The sequence below is a fragment of the Salvia hispanica genome, chromosome 1, assembly GCF_023119035.1.
Source record: "Salvia hispanica cultivar TCC Black 2014 chromosome 1, UniMelb_Shisp_WGS_1.0, whole genome shotgun sequence".
Classification (NCBI taxonomy): Eukaryota; Viridiplantae; Streptophyta; class Magnoliopsida; order Lamiales; family Lamiaceae; genus Salvia; species Salvia hispanica.
Window position 1 is genome coordinate 50913319 of NC_062965.1, and position 27674 is coordinate 50940992.

General features: G+C 37.3%; 1 pseudogene; it reads left to right on the top strand.

Moving 5' to 3' along the window:
• Positions 1–3690: 3690 nt before the first annotated feature.
• LOC125200133 lies at positions 3691–14009 on the top strand (annotated as a pseudogene).
• Positions 14010–27674: the final 13665 nt, after the last annotated feature.

A 27674-nucleotide genomic window follows, 5' to 3' on the forward strand; every position in this document is an offset into this window, starting at 1 on the left:
GATAAGAGAGTAAAATAAATGATGGAATAAAATAAGAGTGATTAGATGTTTTGTCTTTATTTAAAAAAAGGAAATGACTCAACTTTGTTGGGACGACTAAAAGAATACGACTCAACTTTTAGGACGGAGGGAGTACTAATTTTATACTCCTTCCGTCCCACTAAATATGCAACATTTGGTTTCGAACTGGGATTTTATCAGTGGTGTTTTGGAGTTAATGAAGAGAGCGGTAAAGTAAGAGAGAAGAAAAGTAGATAGAATGTTTTTCCGATTTTAGGAAACGTTCATTTTATGGAGACAATAAAAAAAAACGTTTCGATTTAATGAGGAAGAGGAGCGATCTTGATTTTATTTACAATAAAATGGCAATAAGATGACATATGCTGAATTTTTGGTTTGGGGTGTCATAAATTTTCAGAAAGATAGTCCAGCCAAGTTCCAACTAAATGTCTACCATGTCTCCTTATTTAGGCCTTTCATCACTCACAAGCCATCGAACCTAACCCTCAAACTTCCGTCGAAGTTTCACCATGACCGACTGATCGATGCCCCGATTTTAGCAACGGCTGCCCTCGCCGTGCTCTTGCAAGGCCTACCTCAAGTTCAATGGTTAGTTCACTAGTCCTACACACCATGACTAGGATAAGCGATTTTCAAGGATGGGGGAGTTTATAAGGGCTCCAAGCTTATTCCTCCACATTAATCGAGCCTAGATAAATGTCATTATCTTGCTGTAATAATATTTTGTTTAACCTTAATAAATGGTGAATAATTTTTGTTTTATCTTTTCAAATGTTGATACAGGTGAATAAAGAATCAAACATTAAAAATGTTAGAATTCCCATAACCAACCTCAAAACATGGGATTCCATCCAATCGAGTCATTGAAAATTAATATTTCAGTCGTGATTTCCAACTGCATCCCACAATTTCAAAACCCTCTATCTTCTCCAATCACCACCTACCTCCGCCACCACCAGCTCCTCCGTCTTCACCGCCTACCTCTGCCGCCGCCACTATTTTGCTGTGTTCAGGTGATGGCGGCTTATGGCGCTGCGAATTCTCTCAAGTATACCATTAAATGTATTCTTCAATCATCTCGCATTTCACTGGTTCCTGCCTCTTCTACACAAGTCTTACGACCCCCTACGAGGCCATGAGATCGCTTGCTGAAGGTTCTGCTAAAGTTGGACGACACCGGCTACAGTAAGATCAGGACGAAGGTGAACAGCTTTGGATGACCGAATCAAAGAGGCCGTATGGGAGTCGAAGATTTACTGGAATCTCATTTCTATGATCAGATTCTTCCACAACTCGAAAGTGAGAGAGATCACTTGTCTTTCTCGGTAGATCTGCTGAGTCTGCAACCAAGTGTTGATTGCTTCGTCAAGAGGATGACAGAAATGGAGTTGGAGTATGATATTTAAGTGGTGAATATGCCTGAAGAAGAAGGCGAACCTATTGCCTCAAGGATTGATTTTGGTGGAATCAGCTCAAACATGGTTGGATTATCTGAGTATTTTGAATATACTCGCAATTATCTTCTTGGAGAAGATGAAGGGAATGGCTTTTCAGTTATTGGAATGGCAGGGGTTGGAAAGACAACCATTGCTAAAAAAGTATTTGACGATCCATTAATTCAGAAACATTTCGAGCTTCGAGCATGGGTCAAAGTGGGTAGAAAATGTGAATCCAATGAAGCCTTACGATGTGTTCTTGCTCAAGTGGATCCCAGCACTCGCCACCAAATGCTTACCCAAGGAGTCAACGAGGATGACCAGAAATTAGTTGGACTCTTAAAAGAAAATTGAAGGATAAGAAATGTCTCATTGTGTTGGATGATGTATGAAAATGGGATACACGATTCATGGATAACTTGCCACAAGAAAAAGTCAGAATCTTGCCGGCGAAGATTTAAAGAATGTCCATATAAACGTGCACGCCGTTGAATGAAGAAGAAAGTAAGAAATTATTTGGTGAGAAGGTATTTGGTGAAGTGGGTTTCCCTCCCCACCTTGAAGAATTGGGAGAAAGATAACAAAAATGTGAAGGTCTTCCACTTATGATAGTCACAGTTGCAGTCTCCTATCCAAAGAAGACAAGACACCAAAATTTTGGACCGAGGTAGCAAATAAACAACATAATTCAGTCTTTGTGGATGCATACAATCAAATATCGAGGTATTTTTCCCAAGCTATGAATACTTAGATCAATGTTTGAAAATGTTCTTCTCTATTTGGGAGCTTACCCTTCTTACACCGATATCTATAGTAAGGAATTCATCCCTCAGATAAATGCGGAAGGAATTTTTGAATCATATAGCATGCACACTCTCTTTGAATATATAAATCAATGCTTGGATCGGTGGCGGAGCCGGAATTTATGGACGGGGTCCAAATTTCGATAAATAATTGTTGAGTTTATTTAGTGTCAATGTTGTCGAAGTTGACGTCGCATAGCCACATAAGCAACAAAAGGGATCGTTAACAAGAAGAATAGTGAAAATAATTAAAACATGAATAGCGAAACTGAATTAATTATTTTCTTAAATTGTAGAGATAATAAATACGTGTGTGAAATTCATTATATAAAATTACAAGTTGTGAGAAAATCATCAAAATCGATAGATAAATATTAACGATACAAGTAATATGGAATAGTATTTACATATTTATGGGATAAAAAGTATTTTTTTTTATGAATATGTATCGATTAAAATTTCAGCATCAAAGAAAATAAATATAATATTATAATATAAAAGGAAATTAAACATAAAAGAGATACATATATATAAAAAAGCTATAGAAATAACAAATTTTGTGCCTAGGGAGCATTGAACACGGGACCTCACATAGAATAGGCGGGTCTTGTAACCAGCTAGGCTAAATAAACAATTGAATATAGTTGTATACATATATTATATATACGTAAAGTTATAATGGCTGAGGGGCCCAAGGGCCCCCGGCCCCAGCGTGGCTCCGCCCCTGCTTGGATGTGCTTTCTGATTGGTATCATCTTGTTCTACATGAACGCGATTATACTTCCTGGTTTTCTGAGAACAAGTTAAGCGTGCATTCTTGCTGGCAGTACCTGTGTAAGAAAGAAGCCAGTAAGATCAACTTTTTGCTTGTTATACAAAGTTGCGATGATGTTACGAAAGACCAACGTCGGTTGTGTGTGCACTGCAACACTTTATTTGCCTTCGAACAAGTGTATGATGCAATAAAAGTGATTGTGCGTCCACTGCCCGTCTCTCCTTTGTTATGGTCCTTACCACGAATATCCAATTCCAATACATGCCATGGATTTTAAGTTGCTTAGGGTACTAAATGCTATTCATGTCCGGTTTTACCATATTCCACTTGAAATTATGAAACTAGTTTGTCTAAAGTTTCTTGCCCTAACGTGCAACAAAGAGCTCCCTTCTTCCATATCCAACCTTATTCAACTTCAATCCTTGATTCTTGAGCAGCATATAAACATTAAAAAGTGTGGAGCTTTGTCATACATGCCGGTTGAAGTATGGGACATGCAAGAACTACAATACATTGAGGTAAACGGAAGAGACTTACCAACCCTAATTCTGATGCTACTCTAGAAAAACTTTATTGTCTTTTTGGTGTGAGTGCAAAGAGTTGCACTAGAGAAATTCTGAAAAGAATCCCTAATTTAGTGTCATTAGAAATTAAGATGGAGTTGAATCCTTGCGATGATGACGATGATATCAACCCATTGAGTAACTTGGATTATATCTCAACAGAACTCCATAATTTGGAGATGCTTATCTATTCTGTGCCTAACCCTGAGATGAAGTATGAGTGCATGGTTCCTCTTTCAATGTTCTCATCAAGTTTGACGAGGTTGGGGTTGAGTGGCTTAGGGTGTTCATGGAAGCACATGAATGACATTGGTTCACTGCTACCAAATCTCGAGGAACTTGGGTTAGAACACTATGCCTTTCAAGGGCCAGAGTGGGAGATAGGATCAGATTGTTTTTTGAAACTCGAGACACTTGTTATTGAAGATACTGATCTGGTGCGATGGATATCTCAACATGGAAGCCTCCCAATGCTTCGCCTCATAAGCATACGGCACTGTTACAAATTAAGACAACTCTTTTGGACTCGTGATCCCTCAATGGTCACAACAGCTGCAATCGAATTCATTGAGTGCAATCCCTTAGTTGTCGCTTCTACCAAGCAATTCCCAGAATCTCTCTTTACAGTTCGTTGCCACTCTTCTTTTTGAGATGAGAAGTTGTTGCTAGACTCTAAACATGGCTAACAGGTTTGACCCCTAATCCTTCCCTACTTACAATTGACTGAATATGGAATTTATTGTGTTTTGCTATCCGTTACAGTGTATGCTGGTTGATCTTCTAATTACTAGTTAGTTTATGAATGAGAACTTAACATGTTAGTGTTGTTTAATTTGAATAACATGTTAAAAAATTTATGTGCTCACATCCTTTATTCATTTTTTGTTTCTTAGGCAAATGAGAGAGAGAAAAAGGATGTCAAACGCTGTTTCAACGATTGTGAATTCTTGATTTTGTTGAGGATTATGAAACCTCATTGCTGTATAATGTTTGAATATTTATGTAATGGTTGAATTGAAGGGATTGTTGAAATTGTAACTTCTGTGAATGGATATATAACTTGTGAAGATATTGTTGTTGGTCATTCTGTTAGGTCTGAGGTTTCACACGAAAGTCCGCATTTTTGTGAATTATTGTGCAAAAACCCATATGATCTGAGAAAATGTAATTAAAATTAGAATTTTGAATATCAAATTCGAAATTTACAATGTACGTATAGCTTCAACCAAAACTATTTTTGGCATCCGTCCATGTGTATAAAGACTTAGTGCCACAAATAGTAATTCGCCAATGAATTTAATGAGATAGGGTTGTGATATCGGCAGAACTAATACTTAAATGTTGCTAATTTACCGCCGACGAACACCTCCAACAGACTCCCGATGAACGTTGTTGCGAAGCCCATCGCCGGTCAACATTACATACACACGTTTTCATCTGTAATAATAGTACTAGGTCAACACTCAAACACGCACCTTATAATATGCTGATAAGTTTGACAAAAAATGTGACTTACACCACCTTATATAATTCACCGGTAATACACGAACAACCACGTTTCGTGGTGACATCCCTCTGGTCCTCAGACACGGTCAATCGTTCTAGTTCCAACTCTAAGGTAGCTCCGAACCGAATACAAGAGCCAACCACAAATTGATCAAGCATCATAATATGGTGTCCATTAAACCAGCACCCTCATCCATTTCGTTGCTCGTACAGACCCAATTATGAGTTTAGAATGGCCTCAGATCCTTATCAACTCATATAATTCATTAGTAATTCATGAACAAACAAGTTTCTTGCTGACATTCTCAAAGAAGCTACACAAGCCAGTCCTTGTGATCCTAAAACCAGAAACAGGGGATCATTCTCAAGCCCTTGAAAGACCATTAAACATCTCCCTAACGCGATTTTCCCTCTGGTCCTCAGACAAGGTCCATAATCCTAATTCTAACTCTAAGGTAGTTCCCAAGTAAACACAAGATTCAACCACAAAATTATCAAGCATCACAATGCGGTATCCATTCAACCAGCACCTTCATCAATTTCTTTGCTCATATGTTAGTTACATTTGAAAAGTCATAGATTAATTCTCGCCTTCTCGATAACCCGAACAAAACTTGAAGTCCCCATTATAAGTTTAGAATGCCCTCAAATTCTTTTCAACTCATATCATCCATCAGTAATTCACAAACAAGTTTCTTGTTGTCAATCACTGTGATACTAAAACCAGAAACAGGGGATCATTCTCGAACCCTTAAAAGACCGTAAACATCTCCCAAACACGAATTTCCCTTGATTCAATCACAAGTGTGTATTTGTATTATTGTATGCAACATAAATACACATAATGCAAGCTGAAAATGCATAAATCACACAAGCAAATCAAATTAGTGAAAGAAGCAAAAAGAAGAGCTTACTTTCGAGAGTGAAGAATCATTCTAACAAATCCAACAAGAGGCACAGTTTTTATGCGGTTTATGGATTGAATTACACTTCCAATTCGCGAAAAGCAATCATATTTTCGATTGCTTTTGGTGAATTTTCTTCAGTCCAAAATTTTGTTTAGCAGTCGAGGAGGAGTAGAAGATAACACAAGGACAATGGTGAGAATATCGGGCCTGGTCGGGCCGGGTCGGGCAACCATTTCCTAATATAAAAATTAAAAATACAACACAAGTTTTACATTTTACTTATTTTATTACTCTAGTAATGTTTCTTCTCTTGTATTAATCAAAATCTGTTTTAGTACTTTTTTAGTAAATAAATTTATTTGTATATCTGATTGTGGATTACTTTCTAATATTACTATTTAAATGACTCCAATTTTTGAAATGGAAAGGTTTTAGATTTATGTATCATCATAAAAAAATATGCATGACAATTATAAATTAGAAGAAAAAAAAATACGTAGAAAATATAAAAATTGTATTATAAGATAATTTAAATGGATTATTTGAGAATAATTATATACTCCTCCATCCCATTTCATTTCATTTCTAATGGAACAGAGGGAGTATTAATTATTGAATTAAAATAGATTAGGATATATATTTATGCTCTTGGATTTTCTTTGTTGGTTTCTTTTGAAGTCTTAATAGAAGTTCAATTGCATATGATGCGAATCTGGATAGGGCTAAACCATTTTTCATGGGAGAAACGAAGAATGCATGGCAAGAAATCAATCCAAAACTGGGCCTGATTCAAATCGTTTGTTTCTTATTAGGATGATGTCCAAATAGGCTTCTAAGACCACCATTTTCTTCATCATCAAAAGAGTTTAATCCGGATGAAGAAGTTAGTAGTCTAACGAAGGCTGCGTGGAGCAGGCGAACCAGACTCATTGTGTTCGCAAGGCATAGCGACCCCACAGTTTTGTTAGTGATTTCAGAAGCATTTCTAGTGAGTCGCCGCTTACACCGACTAATTAACCCCAACAACTCGTCGGATTAGGAGCAAGCACAAGCGAATTTTGAATACTTCCTCCGTCCCAAGATAAGTGACTTACTTCTTTTCGCACATAATTTAAGGAATGATATTTAAATAAGTTAAAGTGAGAGAGAAAGTATGAGAGAGGGGAAAAGTAGAGGAGAGAAGATAGAATAAAGTAGTGGGAATAAAGTAAAGAGATGACTTTTTGCTAAAAATGGAAATAAGTCACTTATATGGACACCCAAAAGGAATATAATCACTTATCTTGGGACGGAGGAGTATTTTTTAGTGTCTTTTCATATTCCAACTTTAGTTTGAGTGACCTTTCATTTCCCAATCTTCCACATCTATAAAAGGTCCTTGTACTCCCTCCGTCCCGATAATTTGGGACACCTTGACCCGACATGGGGTTTAAGAAATCTAATGGAAAGTGAGTTGAAAAAGTTGGTGGATGTGGGTCCTACTTTTAAAGTATTAGTTTTATAATAAAATGTGAGTAGGAATGAGTTAGTGGAATATGGGTCCACTACCAAAAATGGTAAAAGTGAAGTGGACAAATTATGTGGCGACTAGAAATTGAATAATGGGTCGAATTATCTGGACGGATGGAGTATCATTTATAATAGATACTACTAGATTAGAAGTGAGTTTTAAGTGTCTCATTTAAGAGTCCCTCTCCATGTTGGGTAAGATAAATGTTTGGAAAATCCATGGCCGGGCTATGGTTACTTGATGGTTAGCCCGAGGTTAGCCACTTGCTAAATTCACAATAGCATCATGTAGCTAGTGGCAGAGCTTGAGTGGGAGTATACCCTAGGGACGAACCTCTAGTGGTAGAGCTTGAATGAAAGTATATCCTAATAGTTTTGATTTTCAACATTCACATTTTATTATAAAACTAATATATAAAAATAGGTCTCATATTCCACTATCTTTTTCAACCACTGAATTTGCGTCACTCTTATATTTCGGGTGGGAAATAAATTCGATTTTCTCGTCTTCAAAGTTATGGATGAAAATTTGACTTAAGTCGAATTAGGTAAATTGTTCCTATGTTTTCATACGTAACTATATGTATTTATTTATTACTCCCTCTATTTCACCCTATTTAATAGTACTCCTACATTTTTGGGACGTAAATATCGTAGTATTTAACAAGAAATGAGTACATATTTAAGTAGATTGAGACGGGTGAATTATTATTTAGAGGGAAGCTGCATGTATCATGTCGTGTTTACCATGGTTTAGGATATAAGGATGACAATCATACAGAGTGTATTTGGAATTTCGGATTTTAAGATACTAGCATATTTGACATTTCTGCTTTTTTTTTCCGTTAAAAAACATCGAAAATTAAAATTGAAATAGAATGGTTATGATCACATACATATGAATAATACTATAAGCAACAACTTGTGCCTTTACATAATTTTTTAGTCATCGTTTGACCACCACACATTTAGGCACAACATTTTACATTCCATATTTACTTAATACTCTGGGTATTCGTTCTAAGATTAAATTACTATTAAATGTGTATCATGTTTGTTTCATAAAATTGAACCATAGCTACAACTTAATTTTAGATAGATAGTCCTCATGATAACTAGTCATAGCCTCCCATCTACAACTAAAATAATCTCACAATTTAATCCTAGATAGTCCCATGATTATTAGTTATGGCAACCGAACGCCACCTGGTGTAGAATGAGAAGAGTTATAATGCAAAAAATGGTAAAATAAGAGAGAGAAGGAGAAAAGTGGAAAAAATATCGATAGAAACTTTCCATTTTAAGGAATGAGACTATTTTTCGTGGACATCCTAAAATGGCAAGATAAGACTATTTTTTATGGATGAAGATAGTACTAATTTTAATAAATGGACCTAAAATAGGGATATTTTTTTAATACAAGTAATCCTACTTACTAATAAAATGAGCATAAAATGAATTACAAAACCAATTACGAATGTCAATCAAGTCAACTCACTTAATTTTTCGTCAATAATAGGTATTCGAGCTATTCAATTACGGTCATTTACAGGAATCTTTTTTTGCAGACTGGATCTCATAAACCACAAACACATCAACACGATCATTGGAACCCTAACCCCTGAACAAGCCTCACTCCTCTCCCACCTCAAAACCCCACCACCCATCATCTCCCTCTCCCCAGCCGCCTCACCTCCACCGCAACCTCCCCGTCCTTCAACCAGATGACCCTCCCGCGGTCCACCAAATCCGATGCATCGCCTCCTCATCGCCCATTTCCACTGGAAAAACCTCATCTCCATCTCCCAAGACCCAACCCTCTTCCTCCCCTCTCCCACGCTCTCCACGCCTCGACATCTCCATCGAGCCCCACACCACCACCGCCACATCCATCGAGAGCGAGCTAACAAAGATGATCGGCGCCACCAACTCGAGGATCTTCGTCGTCATGCATTGCTCTCTCGAATTCGCTGCGATCTTGTTCGAGAGAGCTCGGGTTTTGGGATTGATGGAGAAGGGCTTCGTCTGGATCGTCAAGGAGGAGATCTCGAATCTTCTAGATTCCGCCGATTCATCGCTTTTACTCAACATGGAAGGAGTTCTTGCTATAAAATCAGATTATTCATCTAATCACAACAATCTCAAAGCGTTTAAATCCAAATTCAGAAGAAAATTCGAATCCAATTTTCCATCAGAAGAGAATCCAACACCGAGCATTTACGCACTCGCGCCTACGACGCCATCTTCGCCTGGCGCCGGCGCCGGCGAAGATTTCAAAGGCCTGAGTGGAAAATTAATCTTCAAAAACGGCTTCCTCTCGCAAAATCCGGTTTTCCACATTGTGAATGTGATCGGCAAGAGCTACAGAGAAGTGGCGGTGTGGTCGCCGGAGTTGGGCATCTCCGGCGACAGAGGACTGAGCTCGATCTTCTGGCCGGGCGGAGAGCGTACGGTTCCGAGAGGGTGGAGCTTGGGGAGCAGAGAGAGGCCGTTGAGGATTGGGGTTCCGGCTAGAGGCGCGTTTAATCAGTTCGTGAAGGTCATGTACGATACTGGCCGGAATTCGGCTCGGATCACCGGATTTTCGATCGAGGTTTTCGAAGCGGCGGTGAAGAAACTGCCGTATGATCTTCACTATGTTTTAGTTCCCTATTATGGGTCCTATGATGAAATGGTTGCCCAAGTTCACAACAAGGTACTATTACTCTCTTTTCCAAGTGATTGAATTTCCTTTTTTATTGTTGGATTCATTTTTCAGCCATAAATATTTATTTTATTCTTTCTCATATTTTATTATTTTTTTCACCCTCTCCATCCCATATTTTATTCTTTCTCATATTTTATTATTTTTTTCACCCTCTCCATCCCATATTTAAATGAAAATTTGAAATGACGCGAGAATTAAGAATAAAGATCAATTCTATCCTAAACATATGACCAAAATACGAATTTGATTCAAAACATTCAACTTTTTTAAAAGCAAGTCCATGACAAATGAAAATGTCGACTAAGTAGTCTTTTTTACATTTATCAAAAACTTAACAGTTAACGCTAATTGCACATGGCATGACCATTAAATTTTTTACGAAACCATAAAAAAGATCATTACTTCCTTTGTTTTTTCTCTAGATAATTGAATTGCTTCTTTTTCGGTATAAAATCTAAAGATATTCGGTATAAAATCTAAAGATATTGTGTATAGTGAATTAAGTAAGACACGTAGAATTTGAAAAAAATAAAATATATAAGTAATCCCTTAGTCTTTTTAAAATAGAAATTATTTCCATTTTGATTGAAAATTGGTAGAATGTACTTTTATATTTTAATTTTATACTCCTCAATCACATAAAAATTATGGGTATTAGCACGAGAATTAAGAAAAAATTTGCAAAGTAAGTGAGAGGAGGAGACTTGTAAAATAAATGTAAGAGAGAGAAGAAGAATGATAGTTAAAATAGTTCTAGGGGATAGTAAAACCTATTATTAAATTGATATAATTTTGCAAAAATGGAATGCATATATTTCGTGGACGACGAAAATGAAAATTGCACATATTTTTATGGTACGGAGGGAGTAATAAAATATGAATGCAAATAAGTTATACATTCAATACTAAAACAAATATAAAAGGGAAATGCAACAAACTTTGCAAGATATAAGGGGAGTACTAATTTTGTGTCAATTCAGACATATGAAAACGAACCCTGTTATAATAAAAGAAAATACTCTGTTCCATTCAATCTTCAGTCTTAGTTTTTCTTCTATGTTGCAATAGAGCTTGGATGCAGCAGTAGGTGACACAGAAATAATGGCAGATCGGTACGTTTACGCCGAGTTTTCGCAGCCTTACATAGAGTCGGGGCTGGTGATGGTGGTGACGCGAAACCCGGCCTTAAAGACTCCAAATTCATAGCTGTGTATCCCTTCACCAAGATGATGTGGCTGAAGCTCGCTGCCATCAGCACGGCCACCGGATTCGTCATCTGGTTCAGCGAATTCGCCACCGGCAACGACCAATTCACTTGCGACTCTATTCCCCAAACCATTTGCTCCATTCTCTGGCTCTCAGTCACTATAATACCCTTGTCACAGAGTGAGTATATTCAACCTTCAACCTACTGAATTACTCATTCCATCCCAACTAAGATGATATACTATTTGTTTTAGTTTATTTTAAATAAGATGACACATTTCGATTTATGGAAACAATAAGGTCACTTTCTCTTTCTAACTAATACTGATACTGAGTATCCCACTCCACCATTCCCTATTATTTAGTTTAGTTATTGATAAATCCTATCTTTTCTATATATGTTTAGGATATTACTCCTCCGTCCCAACTAAGTTGAGTCATGCGGAGATTAAAAATTGTATTGAAAAGATGAATAAAGTAAGAAAGACAAAGAGAGGGTAAAGTTGGTGATATAATAAAGTAAAAATGATCGGATGTTTTAGTTTTAATCAAAAATGGAAACGACTCAACTTAGTTGGGACGGAGGGAATATATGATTTGATTTACTTTATTTTGGTAGGATATTATTTTAGCTCCACATATTATACATAGGAGACCTTCATGTTATTAATTCAAGAAATATCAATTAAGATGATCTTTTATTGTTCTTTTATCTTTTATAGTCATTTATCTTTTCTTCGTTATTTTTCCGCGAAGTTTTTTCCTCCGCCAAACACTAGTTATCTAAGAAAATAGGTGTGAAATTTGTTAAACATTAGTTATCTAAGAAAATAGATGTGAAATTTTAAGACCAAATAAGTTGTTTTCGAACATGCTTAATCTTTTGAGATGAGTTCTCATGTTTCGGTCAGTAACCAACTATGGGTACATTGGACGTATTGTGGCGATGATGAGCTCAATGCTAAAACAGTGAACTCCGTGTTTGTCGCAGGAGAGAACATCAAGAACTCAACAACAAAGCTAGTGCTGGCGGTGTGGATATGTGGATTTTCGTGGTCGGGACAAGTTTCACGGCTGTCCTGACCACGATGATGACCGTTCCGAGATTGGAGCCATCTGTGAGGGAGATAGACTTTTGAGGAATTCCAATGCAGCTGTAGGATGCAATGGCAATTCCTTCATCTGTCGTTATCTTATCAGTGTCCTAAATTTCAACCCAAACAATGTCAAGCCTGTCAACTCCATTGATGAGTATCCACGACTTTTCGATAATGGCGAGATCAAAGCCGCTTTCTTTGTCGCGCCACATGCCAAGGTGTTCCTCGCCAAGTATTGCAACGGCTACATTGTATCGGGGCCTAGTTTCAAACTAGGTGGCTTTGGATTTGTAAGATATCAACTCCTCATCCTTTTTTATTTCAGTTTTCTCACTCTAAGGGCATGCTTGGTATGATGAAATAGAAACGACGGTGAAATAAGACTTGAAACTAGGAATGAATGAACATAGATAACTAAAGACAAACCATAAAAGATAATTTTGTCAAAGAACAAATTTTAGAAGATAAGGAAAGACTAGTAGCATATAGAGTGAGTCAGTGACTATTCCTAATCTAGTGGGGACGATTATTCGAAAAAAATAACGGTTCATGTAAAAATATCGTACCAAACGTTGGAACAGAGATATGAATGATCATTTCATTCTTATCTTCATTTCATCAGTACTAAGCATGTCCTAAGACTGCCTCTAACGACACCCATAAATTGGCTTCGTTCATTGAATTCAATTTAAGCCCGTTTCTTAGGTTTAGAAAAGTCGTGTTTGTAACTGAAGATTTGTGCGGAGTTTATGCTCGGGTGAAGGTGGCCTCGTCTTAAAATCTTAAAACAAAGTCAATTTATCGAGTACTAATATGTCATTGACAAAAGACAATTGAGAACTGTACATACTTTTGGGTTAGAAAGTGTTAGTCAATCCATCTTATTATAAGTGACATATTTTACTTTGGATACGTATATTAAGAAAAAAGTGTACTTTGTGACTAAATCATTTTTTTTGGGACAATCAAAAGTCACATTTTCGAAATTTCTTCTTGATTTTGTATATGTTTGCACATGATAAGGTATTCCAAAAGGGGTCTCCATTAGCAATCGATATATCAGAAGCAATACTAAAAGTATCACAGAGTGGACATGTTGACACATTGGAGCAGAACATGCTCCATCACTCCAACTGCACTTCGTCGTTGGCATCCTCGCAGAAGGCGGCTGACGACATAAGATTAGGCCCGGCCTTTCTCTGGCTTGTTCTTCATCCTAGGTTGCATCCTAGGGTTGGCATTCATCGTTGCAGTCGTTCGTTTGGCGAGGGCGAGGTGGACCAGTGTTCGTGATGCGGTGTGGGTTTCAATGGTAGTGATCAGAGAGTGTTGCGCAAGGTTTCGCCCTACATGTTTCGGTGTTCGTCATGAGCTGAATTCGGGCCGTGCCATAGATGTTACATCCTGTGAAATACGCAAGTGACAAAGTATCGACTGGTTGTGATTTGTATCTTTACATCTATGCCTAAGTGTGCTTGTATATAATTTTGTTTCAAGATGTAAGAAAATGAACGTTTTCTTGCTTTGGCGAATGCATAATATGCTCTCACCCTTACTTCCTCTAGCCCATGCTACTCGCAACATTTTGTTTTTGTCCATCCCAACCTACTTGCACTATTTCTATTTTAAGTCAGAATTAGGATATTTAATTAAGATAATAGAGTTAATTAAGTGCCCCCTTATAAAATTAAGAGGGTGTGATCAATTGCTAATTTTTTAAGTTGCTAACTCTACTAATTCATCATCAACACAAGGTATTAAAAATGTCAAAACAATGACATTAAAATTTTAATGTCAACACATAATTTTGTTAGCAACTTTTGGGGTGGGTTTAATATACTGCAAGAATATCTAAAGTTATAAGAATGATGCAAACTCGCCATAAGAATAAACCAACTGATAGAGAAAACACTGAGTGCAAAACAAATAATCTGACTATTTGTAAATAGTCCAACAGCCGTAGAGCTTAAAAGGAATACTCCCTCCGTCTTAGATAATTCACTCGTATTCCATTTAAGCATCCCACATAATTTGTCCCACTTTACTTTTACCATTTTTTATAGTGGACTACAGATTCCACTAACTCATTCTTACCCACATTTTATTATAAAACTAATACTTTAAAATAGGACCGCATCCACCAACTTTTTCAACTCACTTTCCATTAGATTTTTAAACCCGTCTTGGTCCGAGGTTCTGAATTATTTGGGACGGAGGGAGTAGTAATAAAGTAAATACACAAATAATAAAATGGTGATTTCGGCACGAATTTCAGTCATTCTAAGATTGTTGACTTTTCCACGTCATTGGCATTCTCGACTGCAACTACTTATATTGTCGGTTGTTAAATGACTAAAATACATAAGAAAATATGAAGAAGATTGTATACTGATATGGTTGATAGGGTGGTTTGTGTTATGATTTTTATTACAATATTCTATTTATAGCCCTTCTTCTGTCCCACATTAATTGATATTAATTTTTAATTAATACATCTTTATTTTTACTATTTTTGGTAATTAATCTCACATTTCACTAACTCATTTCACTCATATTTTATTATAAAATTAATATATGAAAGTAGTATTTACATTCCATTAACTTTTTCATCCACTTTTCACTATATTTCTTAAAATTCGTGTCAACTAATGGGGTTTGAGGAGTATTAAAAGAGAAAACCCACCCTAGGTGGTTCGACCTTCAACATTACATACACACGTTTTCATCGTCAAGTAATAGTACTCCCTCCGTCCCAAGGTAAGTGAAGCGCTTCTTTTGCGACGAGATATAATGAATTGATATTTAAACAAGAAAGTGGAGAGAAGAAAAGTATTAGAGAGAGAAAAGTATAGAAGTGAAGAGAGAATAAAATAGGTGGACAATAAAGTAAGAGTGATGATTTTTTGCCAAGAAGGGAAATCCCTCATTTATAGTGGGATATCCTAAAAGGAATATGACTCGTTTATCTTGGAATGTAGGAAGTACTATTTTCATATCCAGGTCGACACTCTAACACACACAACGATATCCTATTTTTAATACCATACAGTTTAATTAAACTTAATTATAGTGATATTCCCACAGTCAAGTATTGGAAATACTATTATTCGTTACTCTTTAAGTCGTAAGTCATTTGTAGGGATCGGATAAGGTACAGATTCACTATTTACCAAACCTCTTTGTTCTTCATTAGGAGAGCTCAATCAAACTCTAACCACGCGACTGATTTTGTTGAGTTTTCAAGATTACAACCAAAGAACTATCAACTATTACAACCGTAGTTAATAAGCTAAACTAGGGTTCTTGAAGTATCACCAAAGTTCTCCTAATGGAACACGCACACTTGAATAAACGGATTAGTGATAGCAAACAAGATCCTCTCGGATCAAAAGAAGCATACACAATCCAGGTTAACTCAAGAAACAAGAGAGAAACTGAATAGATCAAAGAATGGCTCGAAACCCGCCAATAACCGAGATCTATTTAACGAAACCAATCCAAGGAGCACCGTTGAATCGACTAGAGATTAACCTCTCACCACAGAAGTCAACACAACACAACTCAACCACACAGGATCGGAAGCACCGAACACAAACTCACAGAAAACCTCACACACCAAACCCTAGTTCCTCACAACAACCGGCAACCAGCGTTGCCTTCACCACCACTCACACTTGTTCAATCACCGAAGAAACCGTGAGAGATCACACAAGAATGGTGAAAGATCCATCGAAGAAGAGAGGGTGAACAGAGAGAGAGATTTAGGTCTACAGAGAGAAGAGAGAGAGAGAGAGTTCGAAAGAATGAGAGACTCAAGGGCATGATCCGGGTGGGAGGGAGTCCACGTGGCAACATCTGGAGCAAGAGGTAAGTCATCTGGGCTCAGCCCAAAAAACCAATACATGGGTCAAATTAAATAACCAGCCCAAATAATAAGTCCACCAAAATTCAACATCATCTATTCTAGTAACTTATCCTATGGCATCTTACATGAAATTTCCAGTTCCACGTCCTACTCAAAGCGTGACAGTCATTATGAAAAAGACGTAATAATTCATTATGAAAAAGACGTAATAATTTATACATAAATATTTATTTGTTCAAACTCCATTTCTTTTAATCTCAACAGCCAATAACAACCATAATAAAATCAGTTTGAAAAGGTCGCCATAATCCTTTAACGTAAATTTTATTCAATTTATCAAAGCCACTTAGATATTCTCGTAGTACTTAATAAAATAAAATTATTATATAATAAAGGTCAGTGTAAGGTAGAGGAATCAAATTAAATATAGTGGTTGTATGTTCCAATTTCTCATTAATTTGCAAGATTTCTCAAAATTGGAGGAAATTATTCTGATTCTTCTTTGGGAATGCATACTCTCCACCTCCTACTATTTGTGTCATGCTGGTTGGTAGAGTCGACGATCTCATTGAAATCCACGATATGTCCGGAGCTTCAAGCTCGTGGGGATAATTTGAGTGTGGGAGTAATCATCGATGAGAGCTCGAGAATCGGAAAAGAGCAAAAGATAGCCATGAAAATGGCTGCCAAAGATTTGAGACATTGTTTGAACTTGGCTTTGCACATCAAAGATTTACATGGTAATTCAGCTCTTGCTGCCTCTGCTGGTACGGCATTCTTTTCTTAGTTTGTTTATTTAATTTGCTTAGTTACTTATATTTAGGAAAGAGGGCCTTCAATGTTAAGGGGGTGAAGTAGGGATGTACAAGTATTTCTTTATAGAGCCCTTTTAAAATTCAAGAATTATCTTAGCTTTTTATATATTTTTATTTTATGTATCCTCCATCCACAAACAATAGATCTATTGTTGTTTGCATGAGTTTAATGTAGAATTGTAAAGTAAGAAGAGGGAGAAAAAGTAGTTAAAGTAATAGAGATAGGGAGAAAAAGTGAGTTAAGTATGAGAGAAGAAAAGTGGAAAAGTATGAGAGCAAACTATCCATTTTTGAAATGATCTATTTTTGCGACGTCCCAAAACTAGTGGGTCTATTTTTTTGGACGGAGGGAGTATATAGTATGTGCATAGTTGGCTTATTTTCAATTATGAAACATGAATTAATGAATTATCATAAAGCTATATAGTATCGATGGTTGATACAAATCTTTTATTTCGTGTCTGTAATAGTACTATAAAGCTATATAGCATCGATGGTTGATACAAATCTTTTTTAAACGTATGCAGCACTGGATCTCATCAACCACAAACACGTTGACACGATCATCGAACCCCAACACTCAACAAGCCGCATTAGTCTCCCATCTCAAAACCCCACCACCCATCATCTCCCTCTCCCTGGCCGCCTCACCTCCACGCAACCTCCCCCGTCCTCAACCAGATGACCCTCCCCCGGCCCACCAAATCCAATGCATCGCCTCACTTATAGCCCATTTCCACTGGAGAAATCTCATCTCCATCTCCCAAGACCCAACCCCTTTTCCCCTTCCTCCTCCTCTCCCCCCACCCCCTCACATCCCATCAATCTCCACGCCACCGCCCCGGCCCCCACGCATCCATCGGGGCCCAGAACAAAGATGATCAGGGCCACCAACTCGGGGGTTTTCGTCTTTTGGGCATTGCTCTCTCGAATTTGCAGCATCTTGTTCAGAAAGCTCGGTTTTGGGATTGATGGAGAAGGGCTTCGCCGGGATCTTTTGGGGGGACGAGATCTCGAATCTTCGTTTCCCCATTCATGCTTCACTCAACATGGAAGGAGTTGTTGCCATAAAATAAAAATTTATTCCTGATCAAAACCAAAGCGTTCAAATTAAACGAAGAAAATAGAATCCTTTTCCATCAGAAAAAACCGGGGACGCCGAAAAACGCCTCCGCGCCTACGACGCCCCCCGCCGGCGCGGGCCCCGGGCGAATACAGGGCCGAGGGAAAAATTAATCTTCCCAAAACCCGGCTTCCCCCTCACACAAAGCCTTTTTTCCCACATTGTGAAGGGATCGGGAGCCCAGAGAAGGGCTTTCCCCGGGAGGGGTTCTCCGGCGATCAGCTGCGTTCGATCTTCGGGGCGGGAGGGTGGGTTAGGGGGGATCTGGGGGAGAGAGATAGGCCGTTAAAAATCGGGCCCCGGAGGGCTCAATCAGTTCGGAAGGTCACATATGATTGGGGCTGCCCTCGATTCCGGTTTTTGATCGAGGTTTTCCCCGGGGTGATTAAATTTCCCTAGATATTCAATATGAATTAGTTCCCAAATGGCTCCCATGAGAAATGTTTTGCTCATGTTCACAACAAGGTAGTATTTCCCTCTTTTTCCCTTGTTTTTCCCCTGTTTTTCTCTGTTTTATTTTTTGGTACTTGAATCGTTTTTTTTTTGGGAAAAATTTAAGGAAATTGTTTTAGGAATTAAGAAGACAGAAAATAAAAAAAATAAGTAATAAGAGAATAGCATATATAAAAGAAAATACTCCGTTCCATTTCAATACTTTTAAATCTGTGGAAATAGAGTTTGGATGCGTAGGTGACACAAAAATAATCAAACGGACTTTTTACGGGAGTTTTCAAAGCCTTAATGAGTCGGGGGGTGATGGTGGTGATCAAAAACCCCACTTAAAGATTCCAAATTAAAGTTTTGAATCCATTCCCCAAATGATGTGGCTGCAGCCCCCGGCGAGCACAGCCACCGGATTTGTCATCTGGCTCAGCGAATTCGGGCCGGCAAGCCCAATTCCCCGGGGAAAGCTATTCTCCAAACTTTTTGCTCTATTCTTTTTCCATCCCCTAATCTCCTTGTCAAAAGGAGTTACAATTTCTCATTTGTGCGTGTGATTCTTACATATGGCCCATGTTAATCTTCTGCAATCGTTCCATTTTTTGGGATGTCCCGAGGAACTTATGGTGTTTGCCCCATATTGACTTGGGAAAAGACCCTTTGTCCGTTTATGTTTCCCAATTTCAAATTTGCTTATACTCCCTTCCCCATTGAAATTTTTAATTTTTCCATTTTCCCCCCTTCCCAAAGAGTAATTTCTTTTTTACCATAAATAGTAAGTAGGCCCCAATTCCACTAACTCAATCATCACATTTTATTATAAAACCAATATAAAAAAAAGGGCTCACATTCCACTAACTTTTTTTAACCAACTTTCTTTACCCCTTTTTTAAAACCCGCCCCAAAAAAAGTGGACCCCAAAGGAAAGGAGGGGGAAATTTGTTATGTAAGAAAAAGATGTGGATTAAGACCAAATATTTTTTAAGAGGCTATTTTTAAGTTGAGTTCTCATGTTTTTTGGGGGCTGATGTTGGTTTGTTAAGGGGATGAGAAAATAATATAGTGAACTCCTGTTTTTTCGCAGGAGAGAAATCAAGAACTCAACGTCCAAGCTTGTGTTCGGGGGATATGCGGGTTTTTGGGGCGGGGGCGGTTTTACCGGGGGTCCTGCTCGATGATGACCGTTTCCCAAAATTGGGCCCTCTGTGAGGGAGATAGACGTTTTAAGGAGCCCAATGAGCTGTAGGGTGCAATGGAATCCTTCATCTGTGATTATCTCATCAATGTCCTAAATTCAAACCCAACAATATCAAGCGGGTAACCATTGATGATTACCAAAGGGTTTTACAACGTGAGATGCCGCTTTTTCTCGTACCACATGCCAAGGTGTTCCCCCCACGAGCAACGGGTACATTAATCGGGGGTAGATTCAAACTAGGTGGCTTTGGATTTTAAGAATATCAACTTCTCCTTTTTATTTCCTACAAATTTTTTCTCTTTCTCTTGGGCATGTTTATGATAAAAGAATTAAAATAAAATGAATGAATAATATAATGAAAAAAGTCTATTTTAGAATTTTCTTTTTTAATTTTGTATATGTGTACATGACTAGGACCAAAAGGGCACCATTAGCAATTGATATATCAGAAGCAATACCAAAATATCATGAGTGGACATGTTGACACATTGGAGAAGAACAGCCAATCACCCAACTGTTTTTCTGGGATCCTCAGAAGGCCAGACATAAGATTAGGCCCCCCCCGCTTCAGGTTTTTTCAGATCCTAGGTTCCATCCTAGGGGTTTGTATTCGTCCTTTGGGGTTTTTCGCTTGGCAGGGCAGGGGGACCAGTTTTCTGGATGGGGATGGGCCTCTGGAGTGATCAGAAGGTTTCCCAAAATTTGGGGCTAATTTTTTTTGTTCGTCATGAGACGAATTCGCCCGCCCTAAATTTACATCTACATCTGATGAAAACATGCCTAATTAGCTGTGTTTGTATATAAATTTTCATTTCAAGATGTAAGAAAAAAGAATGTTTTCTTTTTTAGCAAAAAATTATTCTCACTCATATGTATAAAGAAATAGATTCAAGAAATAACATTTAATATAACGGAAAAGATGGGATATAACTTCCCCTTGTTCTCATTTTCCTGATAAAAAAATAAAAGAAAAATTTTATATGAGCGTACATATATATTTAAATGAATTGAGATTGAATTGATGTGGTTTATGCAAATTTAAAAGTAGGGAAGTAACTGTTAACTAAATTGAGAGTCAAATACGATTTCTCATCTCAAAACAAGAGTGGAAAATTAAAGGAGATTCCTTTGAATCAACAGCTGAGGATTGCATCAACAATTCAATTGTAGGCGTTGTGACCCCTCAAGGATCGCACGTCCAACAATTGTTGGTATCTTTTAAAAAGCCGTATGCTTAGAGCCCACCCGGTAGGTTCCATGTTGTGCTCTAACGCACCAAATCCATGTCTTCGATTACCAAAAAGTTTCAAAACAGTCAGATTCCATATCCCACGTGCCTCGAAAGGCATAGTTTTGTAATTTGAGATTCTCAAGATTTGGAGATCAAAAATGTCATTCATGTGTTTCCATGGACAACCTAAGCCACTCAACTCCAACCTTATTAGACTTGATGGGAACATTGAAAGTGGTAGCATGACCTCGTACTTCATATCAAAATATGAAATGATGTTCAAATATTGGAGTTCCTTCGAGATACATCTCAAGCCACTCAATGAGTTGCTATCATCATAATCATCATCATCATAAGGCTTCAAGTCCATCAGAATCACTAAGCTCTTTAAATTAGGGATTCTGTTGAGAATATTTGTAGTGCAACTTTGAACACTCACACCAAAAAGACTTGAGAGTTTGTCCAAAGTAGCTTCAGAATTAGGAGTTGGTAGGTCTCTTCCACAAATCCTAATATATTGTAGTTCTTGTTAGAGTTTGTATACTAGAAATCACCTTTCGAGTGATTGAAGTCTGTTAAAACTCTTATTTTATTTTTCAAAGGAACAAATAGATTATTTTTGTCATAATAATGTTATGTTTTACATTTAATGGATGTTTATCACATGTTTAAATGTATAAGTAACTTAACAAAGTCTAAGTCTTTATTTTAGTAGACCGTATCGGGCGTCGTTCAATTTAAGGTAACACGGTCAGTTCCCGAAAAGAAAAAAGAATTTCACAACCTAGATAGGCTTACACTACCTATCGTGCAAGGTTGGAATGTCAGTCGATTATTTCTAAGCCTTACTGAAATAAGATGACGTTGGTGTGTATAGCACGAATTGGATCTAACAATGAGACATGCCTTTGTGCTATCTACGGAAAGACGAGGTCTTGTAAATTATTGTTTCTTAATCAATGTACGTTAGCATTGAGCATATGGTATTGATTATGCATTACTTTGACTTACCAAATGGTGCGGGTTTTTCGCAACCCAATAAGACGTATATCGGGTAGTGGTGATTAATATCTGCGTGCTAGAATTGCTATTATGTTGAATCGTGCGCGAGGTGAGTCTTGTTTGATAACATCCTCAATAGGAGCTTGAAATAAGATTTTATTATTCAAACCTAGCTAGTTGGAGTTTAATTACTCTATGAATAATAAATAAGATTTTCTTGTTGAGTCCACTCTTGGAATAAATAAGATATTAATTAATTAAGTCCGTAGCGCAAATAATTAATTAATAGATGTTTCTATCTTAAGCTGGAAATAAATATCAAGCAATGGAAACCCGAGTACTTATAATTTCGGATTTGGATGGGGAGTGCAATATTACTTCTAGTGGTTCTGTAATATTCCAATTATAAGCTTATATTAAATTGGGTTTAATTTAATTAGTAAAAAACTAATTGGAGGATCCCATATCCAAAGCCTTCCATAGATCCCTGTCCTGGCCCAATATGTGACTTAATATAAATAGGAAAATAAAGGAGACATAAAATACACTTATTTTTACTAAAAATTTCGACCCCTCTCTACACGATAAGGGCGGCATTTCTTCTCCTCCGTGGGAAAGGATTTGCTTCTTTATTTAAGTCCTAGTATACTAGTGAGATCACCAACCCGATATCGCTTACGTCTGGATTCCTGACAGGAAGATCCGTGATTTTGTACTAAAGATCTTCACGTGGAGAAGCGCTAGCTATCTTCGATTCTTTGGAGAATCATTAAGGTATAATGGCTAAACCGTAGAAAAGCATGTTTTAGGTTTAAATTTATTTAAAGCATGTTTTATTTGAGTTATGAGGCATGATACATGTGATAATTGCGAATAAAATTTTTCTAAATAACTCGCTAAATTGATCGTAATTATTATGTAATTGATTTATGTGAGCGCTTCACGCTGCCTTCCTAGCTTCTTGCATGTCCCATATTTCTACTGGAATATATGACAAAACTCCACGCCTTTTAATGTTCATAGGTGGATGGATAATCAAGTCTTGAAGGTGAAAAAGGTTGGATATTGTGATAGGAGGTCTTCGCTGCAAGTTAGGGCAAAGTACTTTAGACAAACTAGTTTCATAATTTGACGTGGATATGGTAAAACCGGACCTTAAGAGCATCTAGTACCCTAAGCAACTTTAAATCCATGGCATCTATTGGTATCGATATTGGTGGTCAGGACCATAACAAAGGAGAGAACGAACAGTGGATGCACAATCATTTTTTCATTAATCATACACTTGTTCAAGCAAATAAAGTATAAAAATGGGCACACAACCGACGTTGGTCTTTACAACATCACCGCAGCTTCGCAAAACATGCAAAAACCGATCTTACTGGCTTCTTTCCTAGGAACTCTTTCCTAGGATCTTACTAGTGCTGCCAGCAAGAATGCACGTGAAACTCTTTCGTTAAAAACCAAGAATCCGGATAATTGCAAATTTGATCATATGTAATGATTTTATTTGCTAGGAACCACCTTATATAATATAGCCATTAAATATATAGCCGAATAATTGTATCTAAAAGAGTACATATACACATTAAGTAAGAAAAACTGATAATTATGAAAGCCACAACTAATTTGTTCAAGAACAATTCCATGCAATGAAAATCTGTACATGAAAAAAAAATCATAAGGTCTAAACATTCAATCATGTTTGTAGTCATGTCTAATTACTTGTCTCTGCTTATTTATTGCAACAACAAACTGAAAAGTACTCTTGGGAAACCTCAACAATACCTCATCAGACAATCAGAAAACACAATTTTGATTTAGTCGAAAAACTCCTCGAAACCTTAGACAACTAGAAAGATCTTTGTTGGGTTGGGAGCGAGGAGTCATGGTGTGGAGCGTTGGTCGGTCTCATGATATAATCTGATGCAGGGAAAGCTAATGCAACTCCACCTTCATAATAAACACAATATTTTAGTTAAGAAGGTTACAAAATTTTATGATGTTTGAGCAAATTAAATGATGTAGGAAGGCTAACCTGTTAACCAAATTGAGAGTCTAGCTAAACATTTGTTTTATTCTCATCTGTTCAAGTCTTAATGATATACTCCCTCGTTCCTTTAGAAATGAAACATTTGATTTTCGACATCGGATTTTATGAAGTATTGTTTGTGAGGTAGTGAAGTGAAACTAAAGTAACAAAGATGAAAATGTAGAGATATGTTATTTCCATTTTAGAAGCGTTTTATTTTTAATAGGATAACCCAAAAAGAAAAAACGTTTCATTTTTAATGGGACATACAAAAAGTACTAAATTCAAGCTTGGTGTCTCTATAATTAATGATTAGATGGGTCAGAATTTAAATAACATGATCAAGAATTAGTCCAATGGGTTGTGACCACAACCCAGTATTTCTTGTAGTCTAACAAAGATGGGCTAAGCCCATAACTCAAGAACTTAAACTAAAGCATGATCAAAAAGGCCTTCAACATAATAGTCAAAGATTACTTCTTCGCTGCAATCTTCGAGAGCTGATCATGTTTGCAATGAAGGTCAATGCAACTCCATCTTCATTACAAACACATGCATTTTTGTTAAGATAGAAAGGAATTGATGATGTTTATGCAAATTATTTGAAGTTGTTTTATCGACGCATATACGACATCCCATATTTCAGGGTTGGCATACGACACAACTCCACGTTTTCTAATGTTCATATACGACGCATGAGGCTCAAGCATCGATAAATAAAAACATGTTTACCTAATGTGTCGTTTATCGACACATAAGTCACATGCATCTTACGGTAAAACGCGCTTATAATATGCGTGTCATTAACAGCAACGCATGTCCATCATGGCGTCGCTCACTTTGTGGGAATTAAAAAAGAAAAAACTACCCCTTTTATGGAATGTTTATTGTTCCCTTGAAAAAAAAGAATTTTCTCTGTGTATCTCCATCTTGTCGACAAAAACATGTCCGAACAGAAGGTAATTAGTTGCTAATTCTGTCCATCTCTATCAATTTAATTACAAGAGAACCAAAATCCTTATAGAAAATTATGAAGGCCTCTACTAATTGTTCAAGCACAATACCATGCAACGAAAAATAAATAACACCAAAATTCTACATGAAGAAAATATCATAAGTTGCAAACATTAATCTTTCAATGTATTACAAACTGCATAATACCATTAGGAAACTCCGAGACAACTAGAAACACAATTCTGACTAAATTGAAACTCAACGAGACATAGGACAACTAGGAAACGTCTTCCATTGCGATGGGTTGACAACGAGGCGGCATGTTGACAGTGATACCAACTAATGCAGCTTCATCAAAAGCACAGATATCTCATTAAGAAACGAATGAATTGATATGGTTTGTGCAAATTAAATGAAGTAGGGAAGGCTAACCTGTTAGCCAAGAGAGTAACTGCGACATTTCATCTCAAAGAAGAGTAGGAACGAACTCTAAAGAGATATCTCGGTCTTATTTGTTCAGCAGAAGCAGCGGCTAGGGATTGCACTCAACTAATTCAACTGTAGTTGTGACCATTGATAGATAACGCTGCCAATCAAGTTGTTGTAGATTGTAGCAATGTCGTATGCTTAAGATTTCAAGCATTGGGAGGCTTCCATGTTGAGCTCTCCATTGCACCAAATCGGTATCTTCAATTACAAGTGTCTCAAGTTTCAAAAATACCATTATTCTATATTCCATTCTGAGCCTTGAAAGGCATAGTGTTGTAACTTGAGGGTCCTAAGGTTTGGTAGCAGTGAACCAATGTCATTCATGTGCTTCCATGGACACCCTAAGCCACTCAAACACAATACTGTCAAACTTGCTGGGAACATTGAAAGAGGTACCAAATACTCATGTTTCATCTCAGGGTTCATTACCTATAAGTAAGTCATTCAAATTTTGGAGTTCCTTTGAGATATAACCTAGACCACTAAATAGGATGCTATAATCATCATCATCATCATCATCACAAGGTTCCAACTCCATCAGAATTATTAATCCCTTTAAATAGGGTATTCTTTTAAGAATTTCCCTATTGCAACTCTTTGCACTCACACCACTTACACTAGAGAGTTTGTCCAAAGTTGCATCGGAATAGGGATTGGTAGGTCTCTTCCGGATACCTCAAGATGTTGTAGTCCTTGCATGTCCCATATTTCTACCGGCATAAATGACAGAGCTCCATGCTTTTTAATGTTCATATGCGGATGGATAATCAAGAATTGAAGGTGAAAAAGTTTGGATATGGAAACAGGGAGCTCATTGCAAGTCGGGGCAAGATATCTTAGATGAAGTAGGTCCAAAATTTCAATTGGGATATGGTAAAATCGTACTACAAAAGCATCAAGTACCCTGAGCAACTTGAAATCCATGGCATGTATTGGCAACGGATATTGGTGGTACCGACCAAAACAAAGGAAAGAACGGGCAGTGGATCCACAATCACTTTTTATTGAATCAAACACTTAGTTTGAAGGCAAATAGAGTGTTGCAGTGGACACACAATCGACGTTGGTTTTTCATAACTTCATCGCGACTTTGTTGAACTTGCAAAAACTTGATCTTGCTAGCTTCTTTCTTACACAAATGCTGCCAGCAAGAATGCACTCGAAACTCTTCCTTAGAAAACCAAGATCCTGGGTTTGATTGGTATAGAACAAGATGATACGAATGAGCAAGCCCTGCCAAGCATTCGCTAGAAACATTTTCAAAGTGTGTTTTCCAAACGGTTCAAGAAATCCCTCAGCAATCAACCGTTGAAAGAGGTTGTGTATTTAATATTACTATAAGAAGGAAATGCTCCCAAATAGAGGAAAAACATTTTTAAATATTGAGGTAAGTAGTCATAGCTTGGGTAAAGTACCTCTGATATTTGATTATATGCATCCATGACGACTGAGCTATGTTGTTTTTCAGCAACCTCTGTCCAGTATTGTGGGGTTTTAACTTCTTTGGATAGAAGCTTTGCAACGGTAACTATCATAAGTGGAAGACCTTCACATTTTTTGGCAATCTTCTCTCCCAATTTCTCCAAATTAAGGGAGACCCTCTTTACCGAACACCTTCTCTCCAAGTAATTTCTTCCTTTCTTCACCATCCAACAAGTGCATTCTTAGAAATGAAGATTCTTTCATTCCTATCCAGCTTGTTAGCAAGATTCAGACATTCTCTTGTGACAAGCTAACCAATACTCGTGTGTCCCATTCCCATACATCGTCCAGCACAATGAGACATGTCTTATACTTCAATCTGTATTCCATGAGTCCGACTAATTGTTGGTCAGCAACATTTTCTCCGTGGGTAAGCATTTCAACATGAGAGTTGGGATCCACTTGAGCTATTATGCATCGTAATATTTCATTGTATTCACACTTTCTGCCTACTTTGACCCATGCTCGATACTCGAAATGTTTCTGAACAGATGGATCGTCAAATACTTTC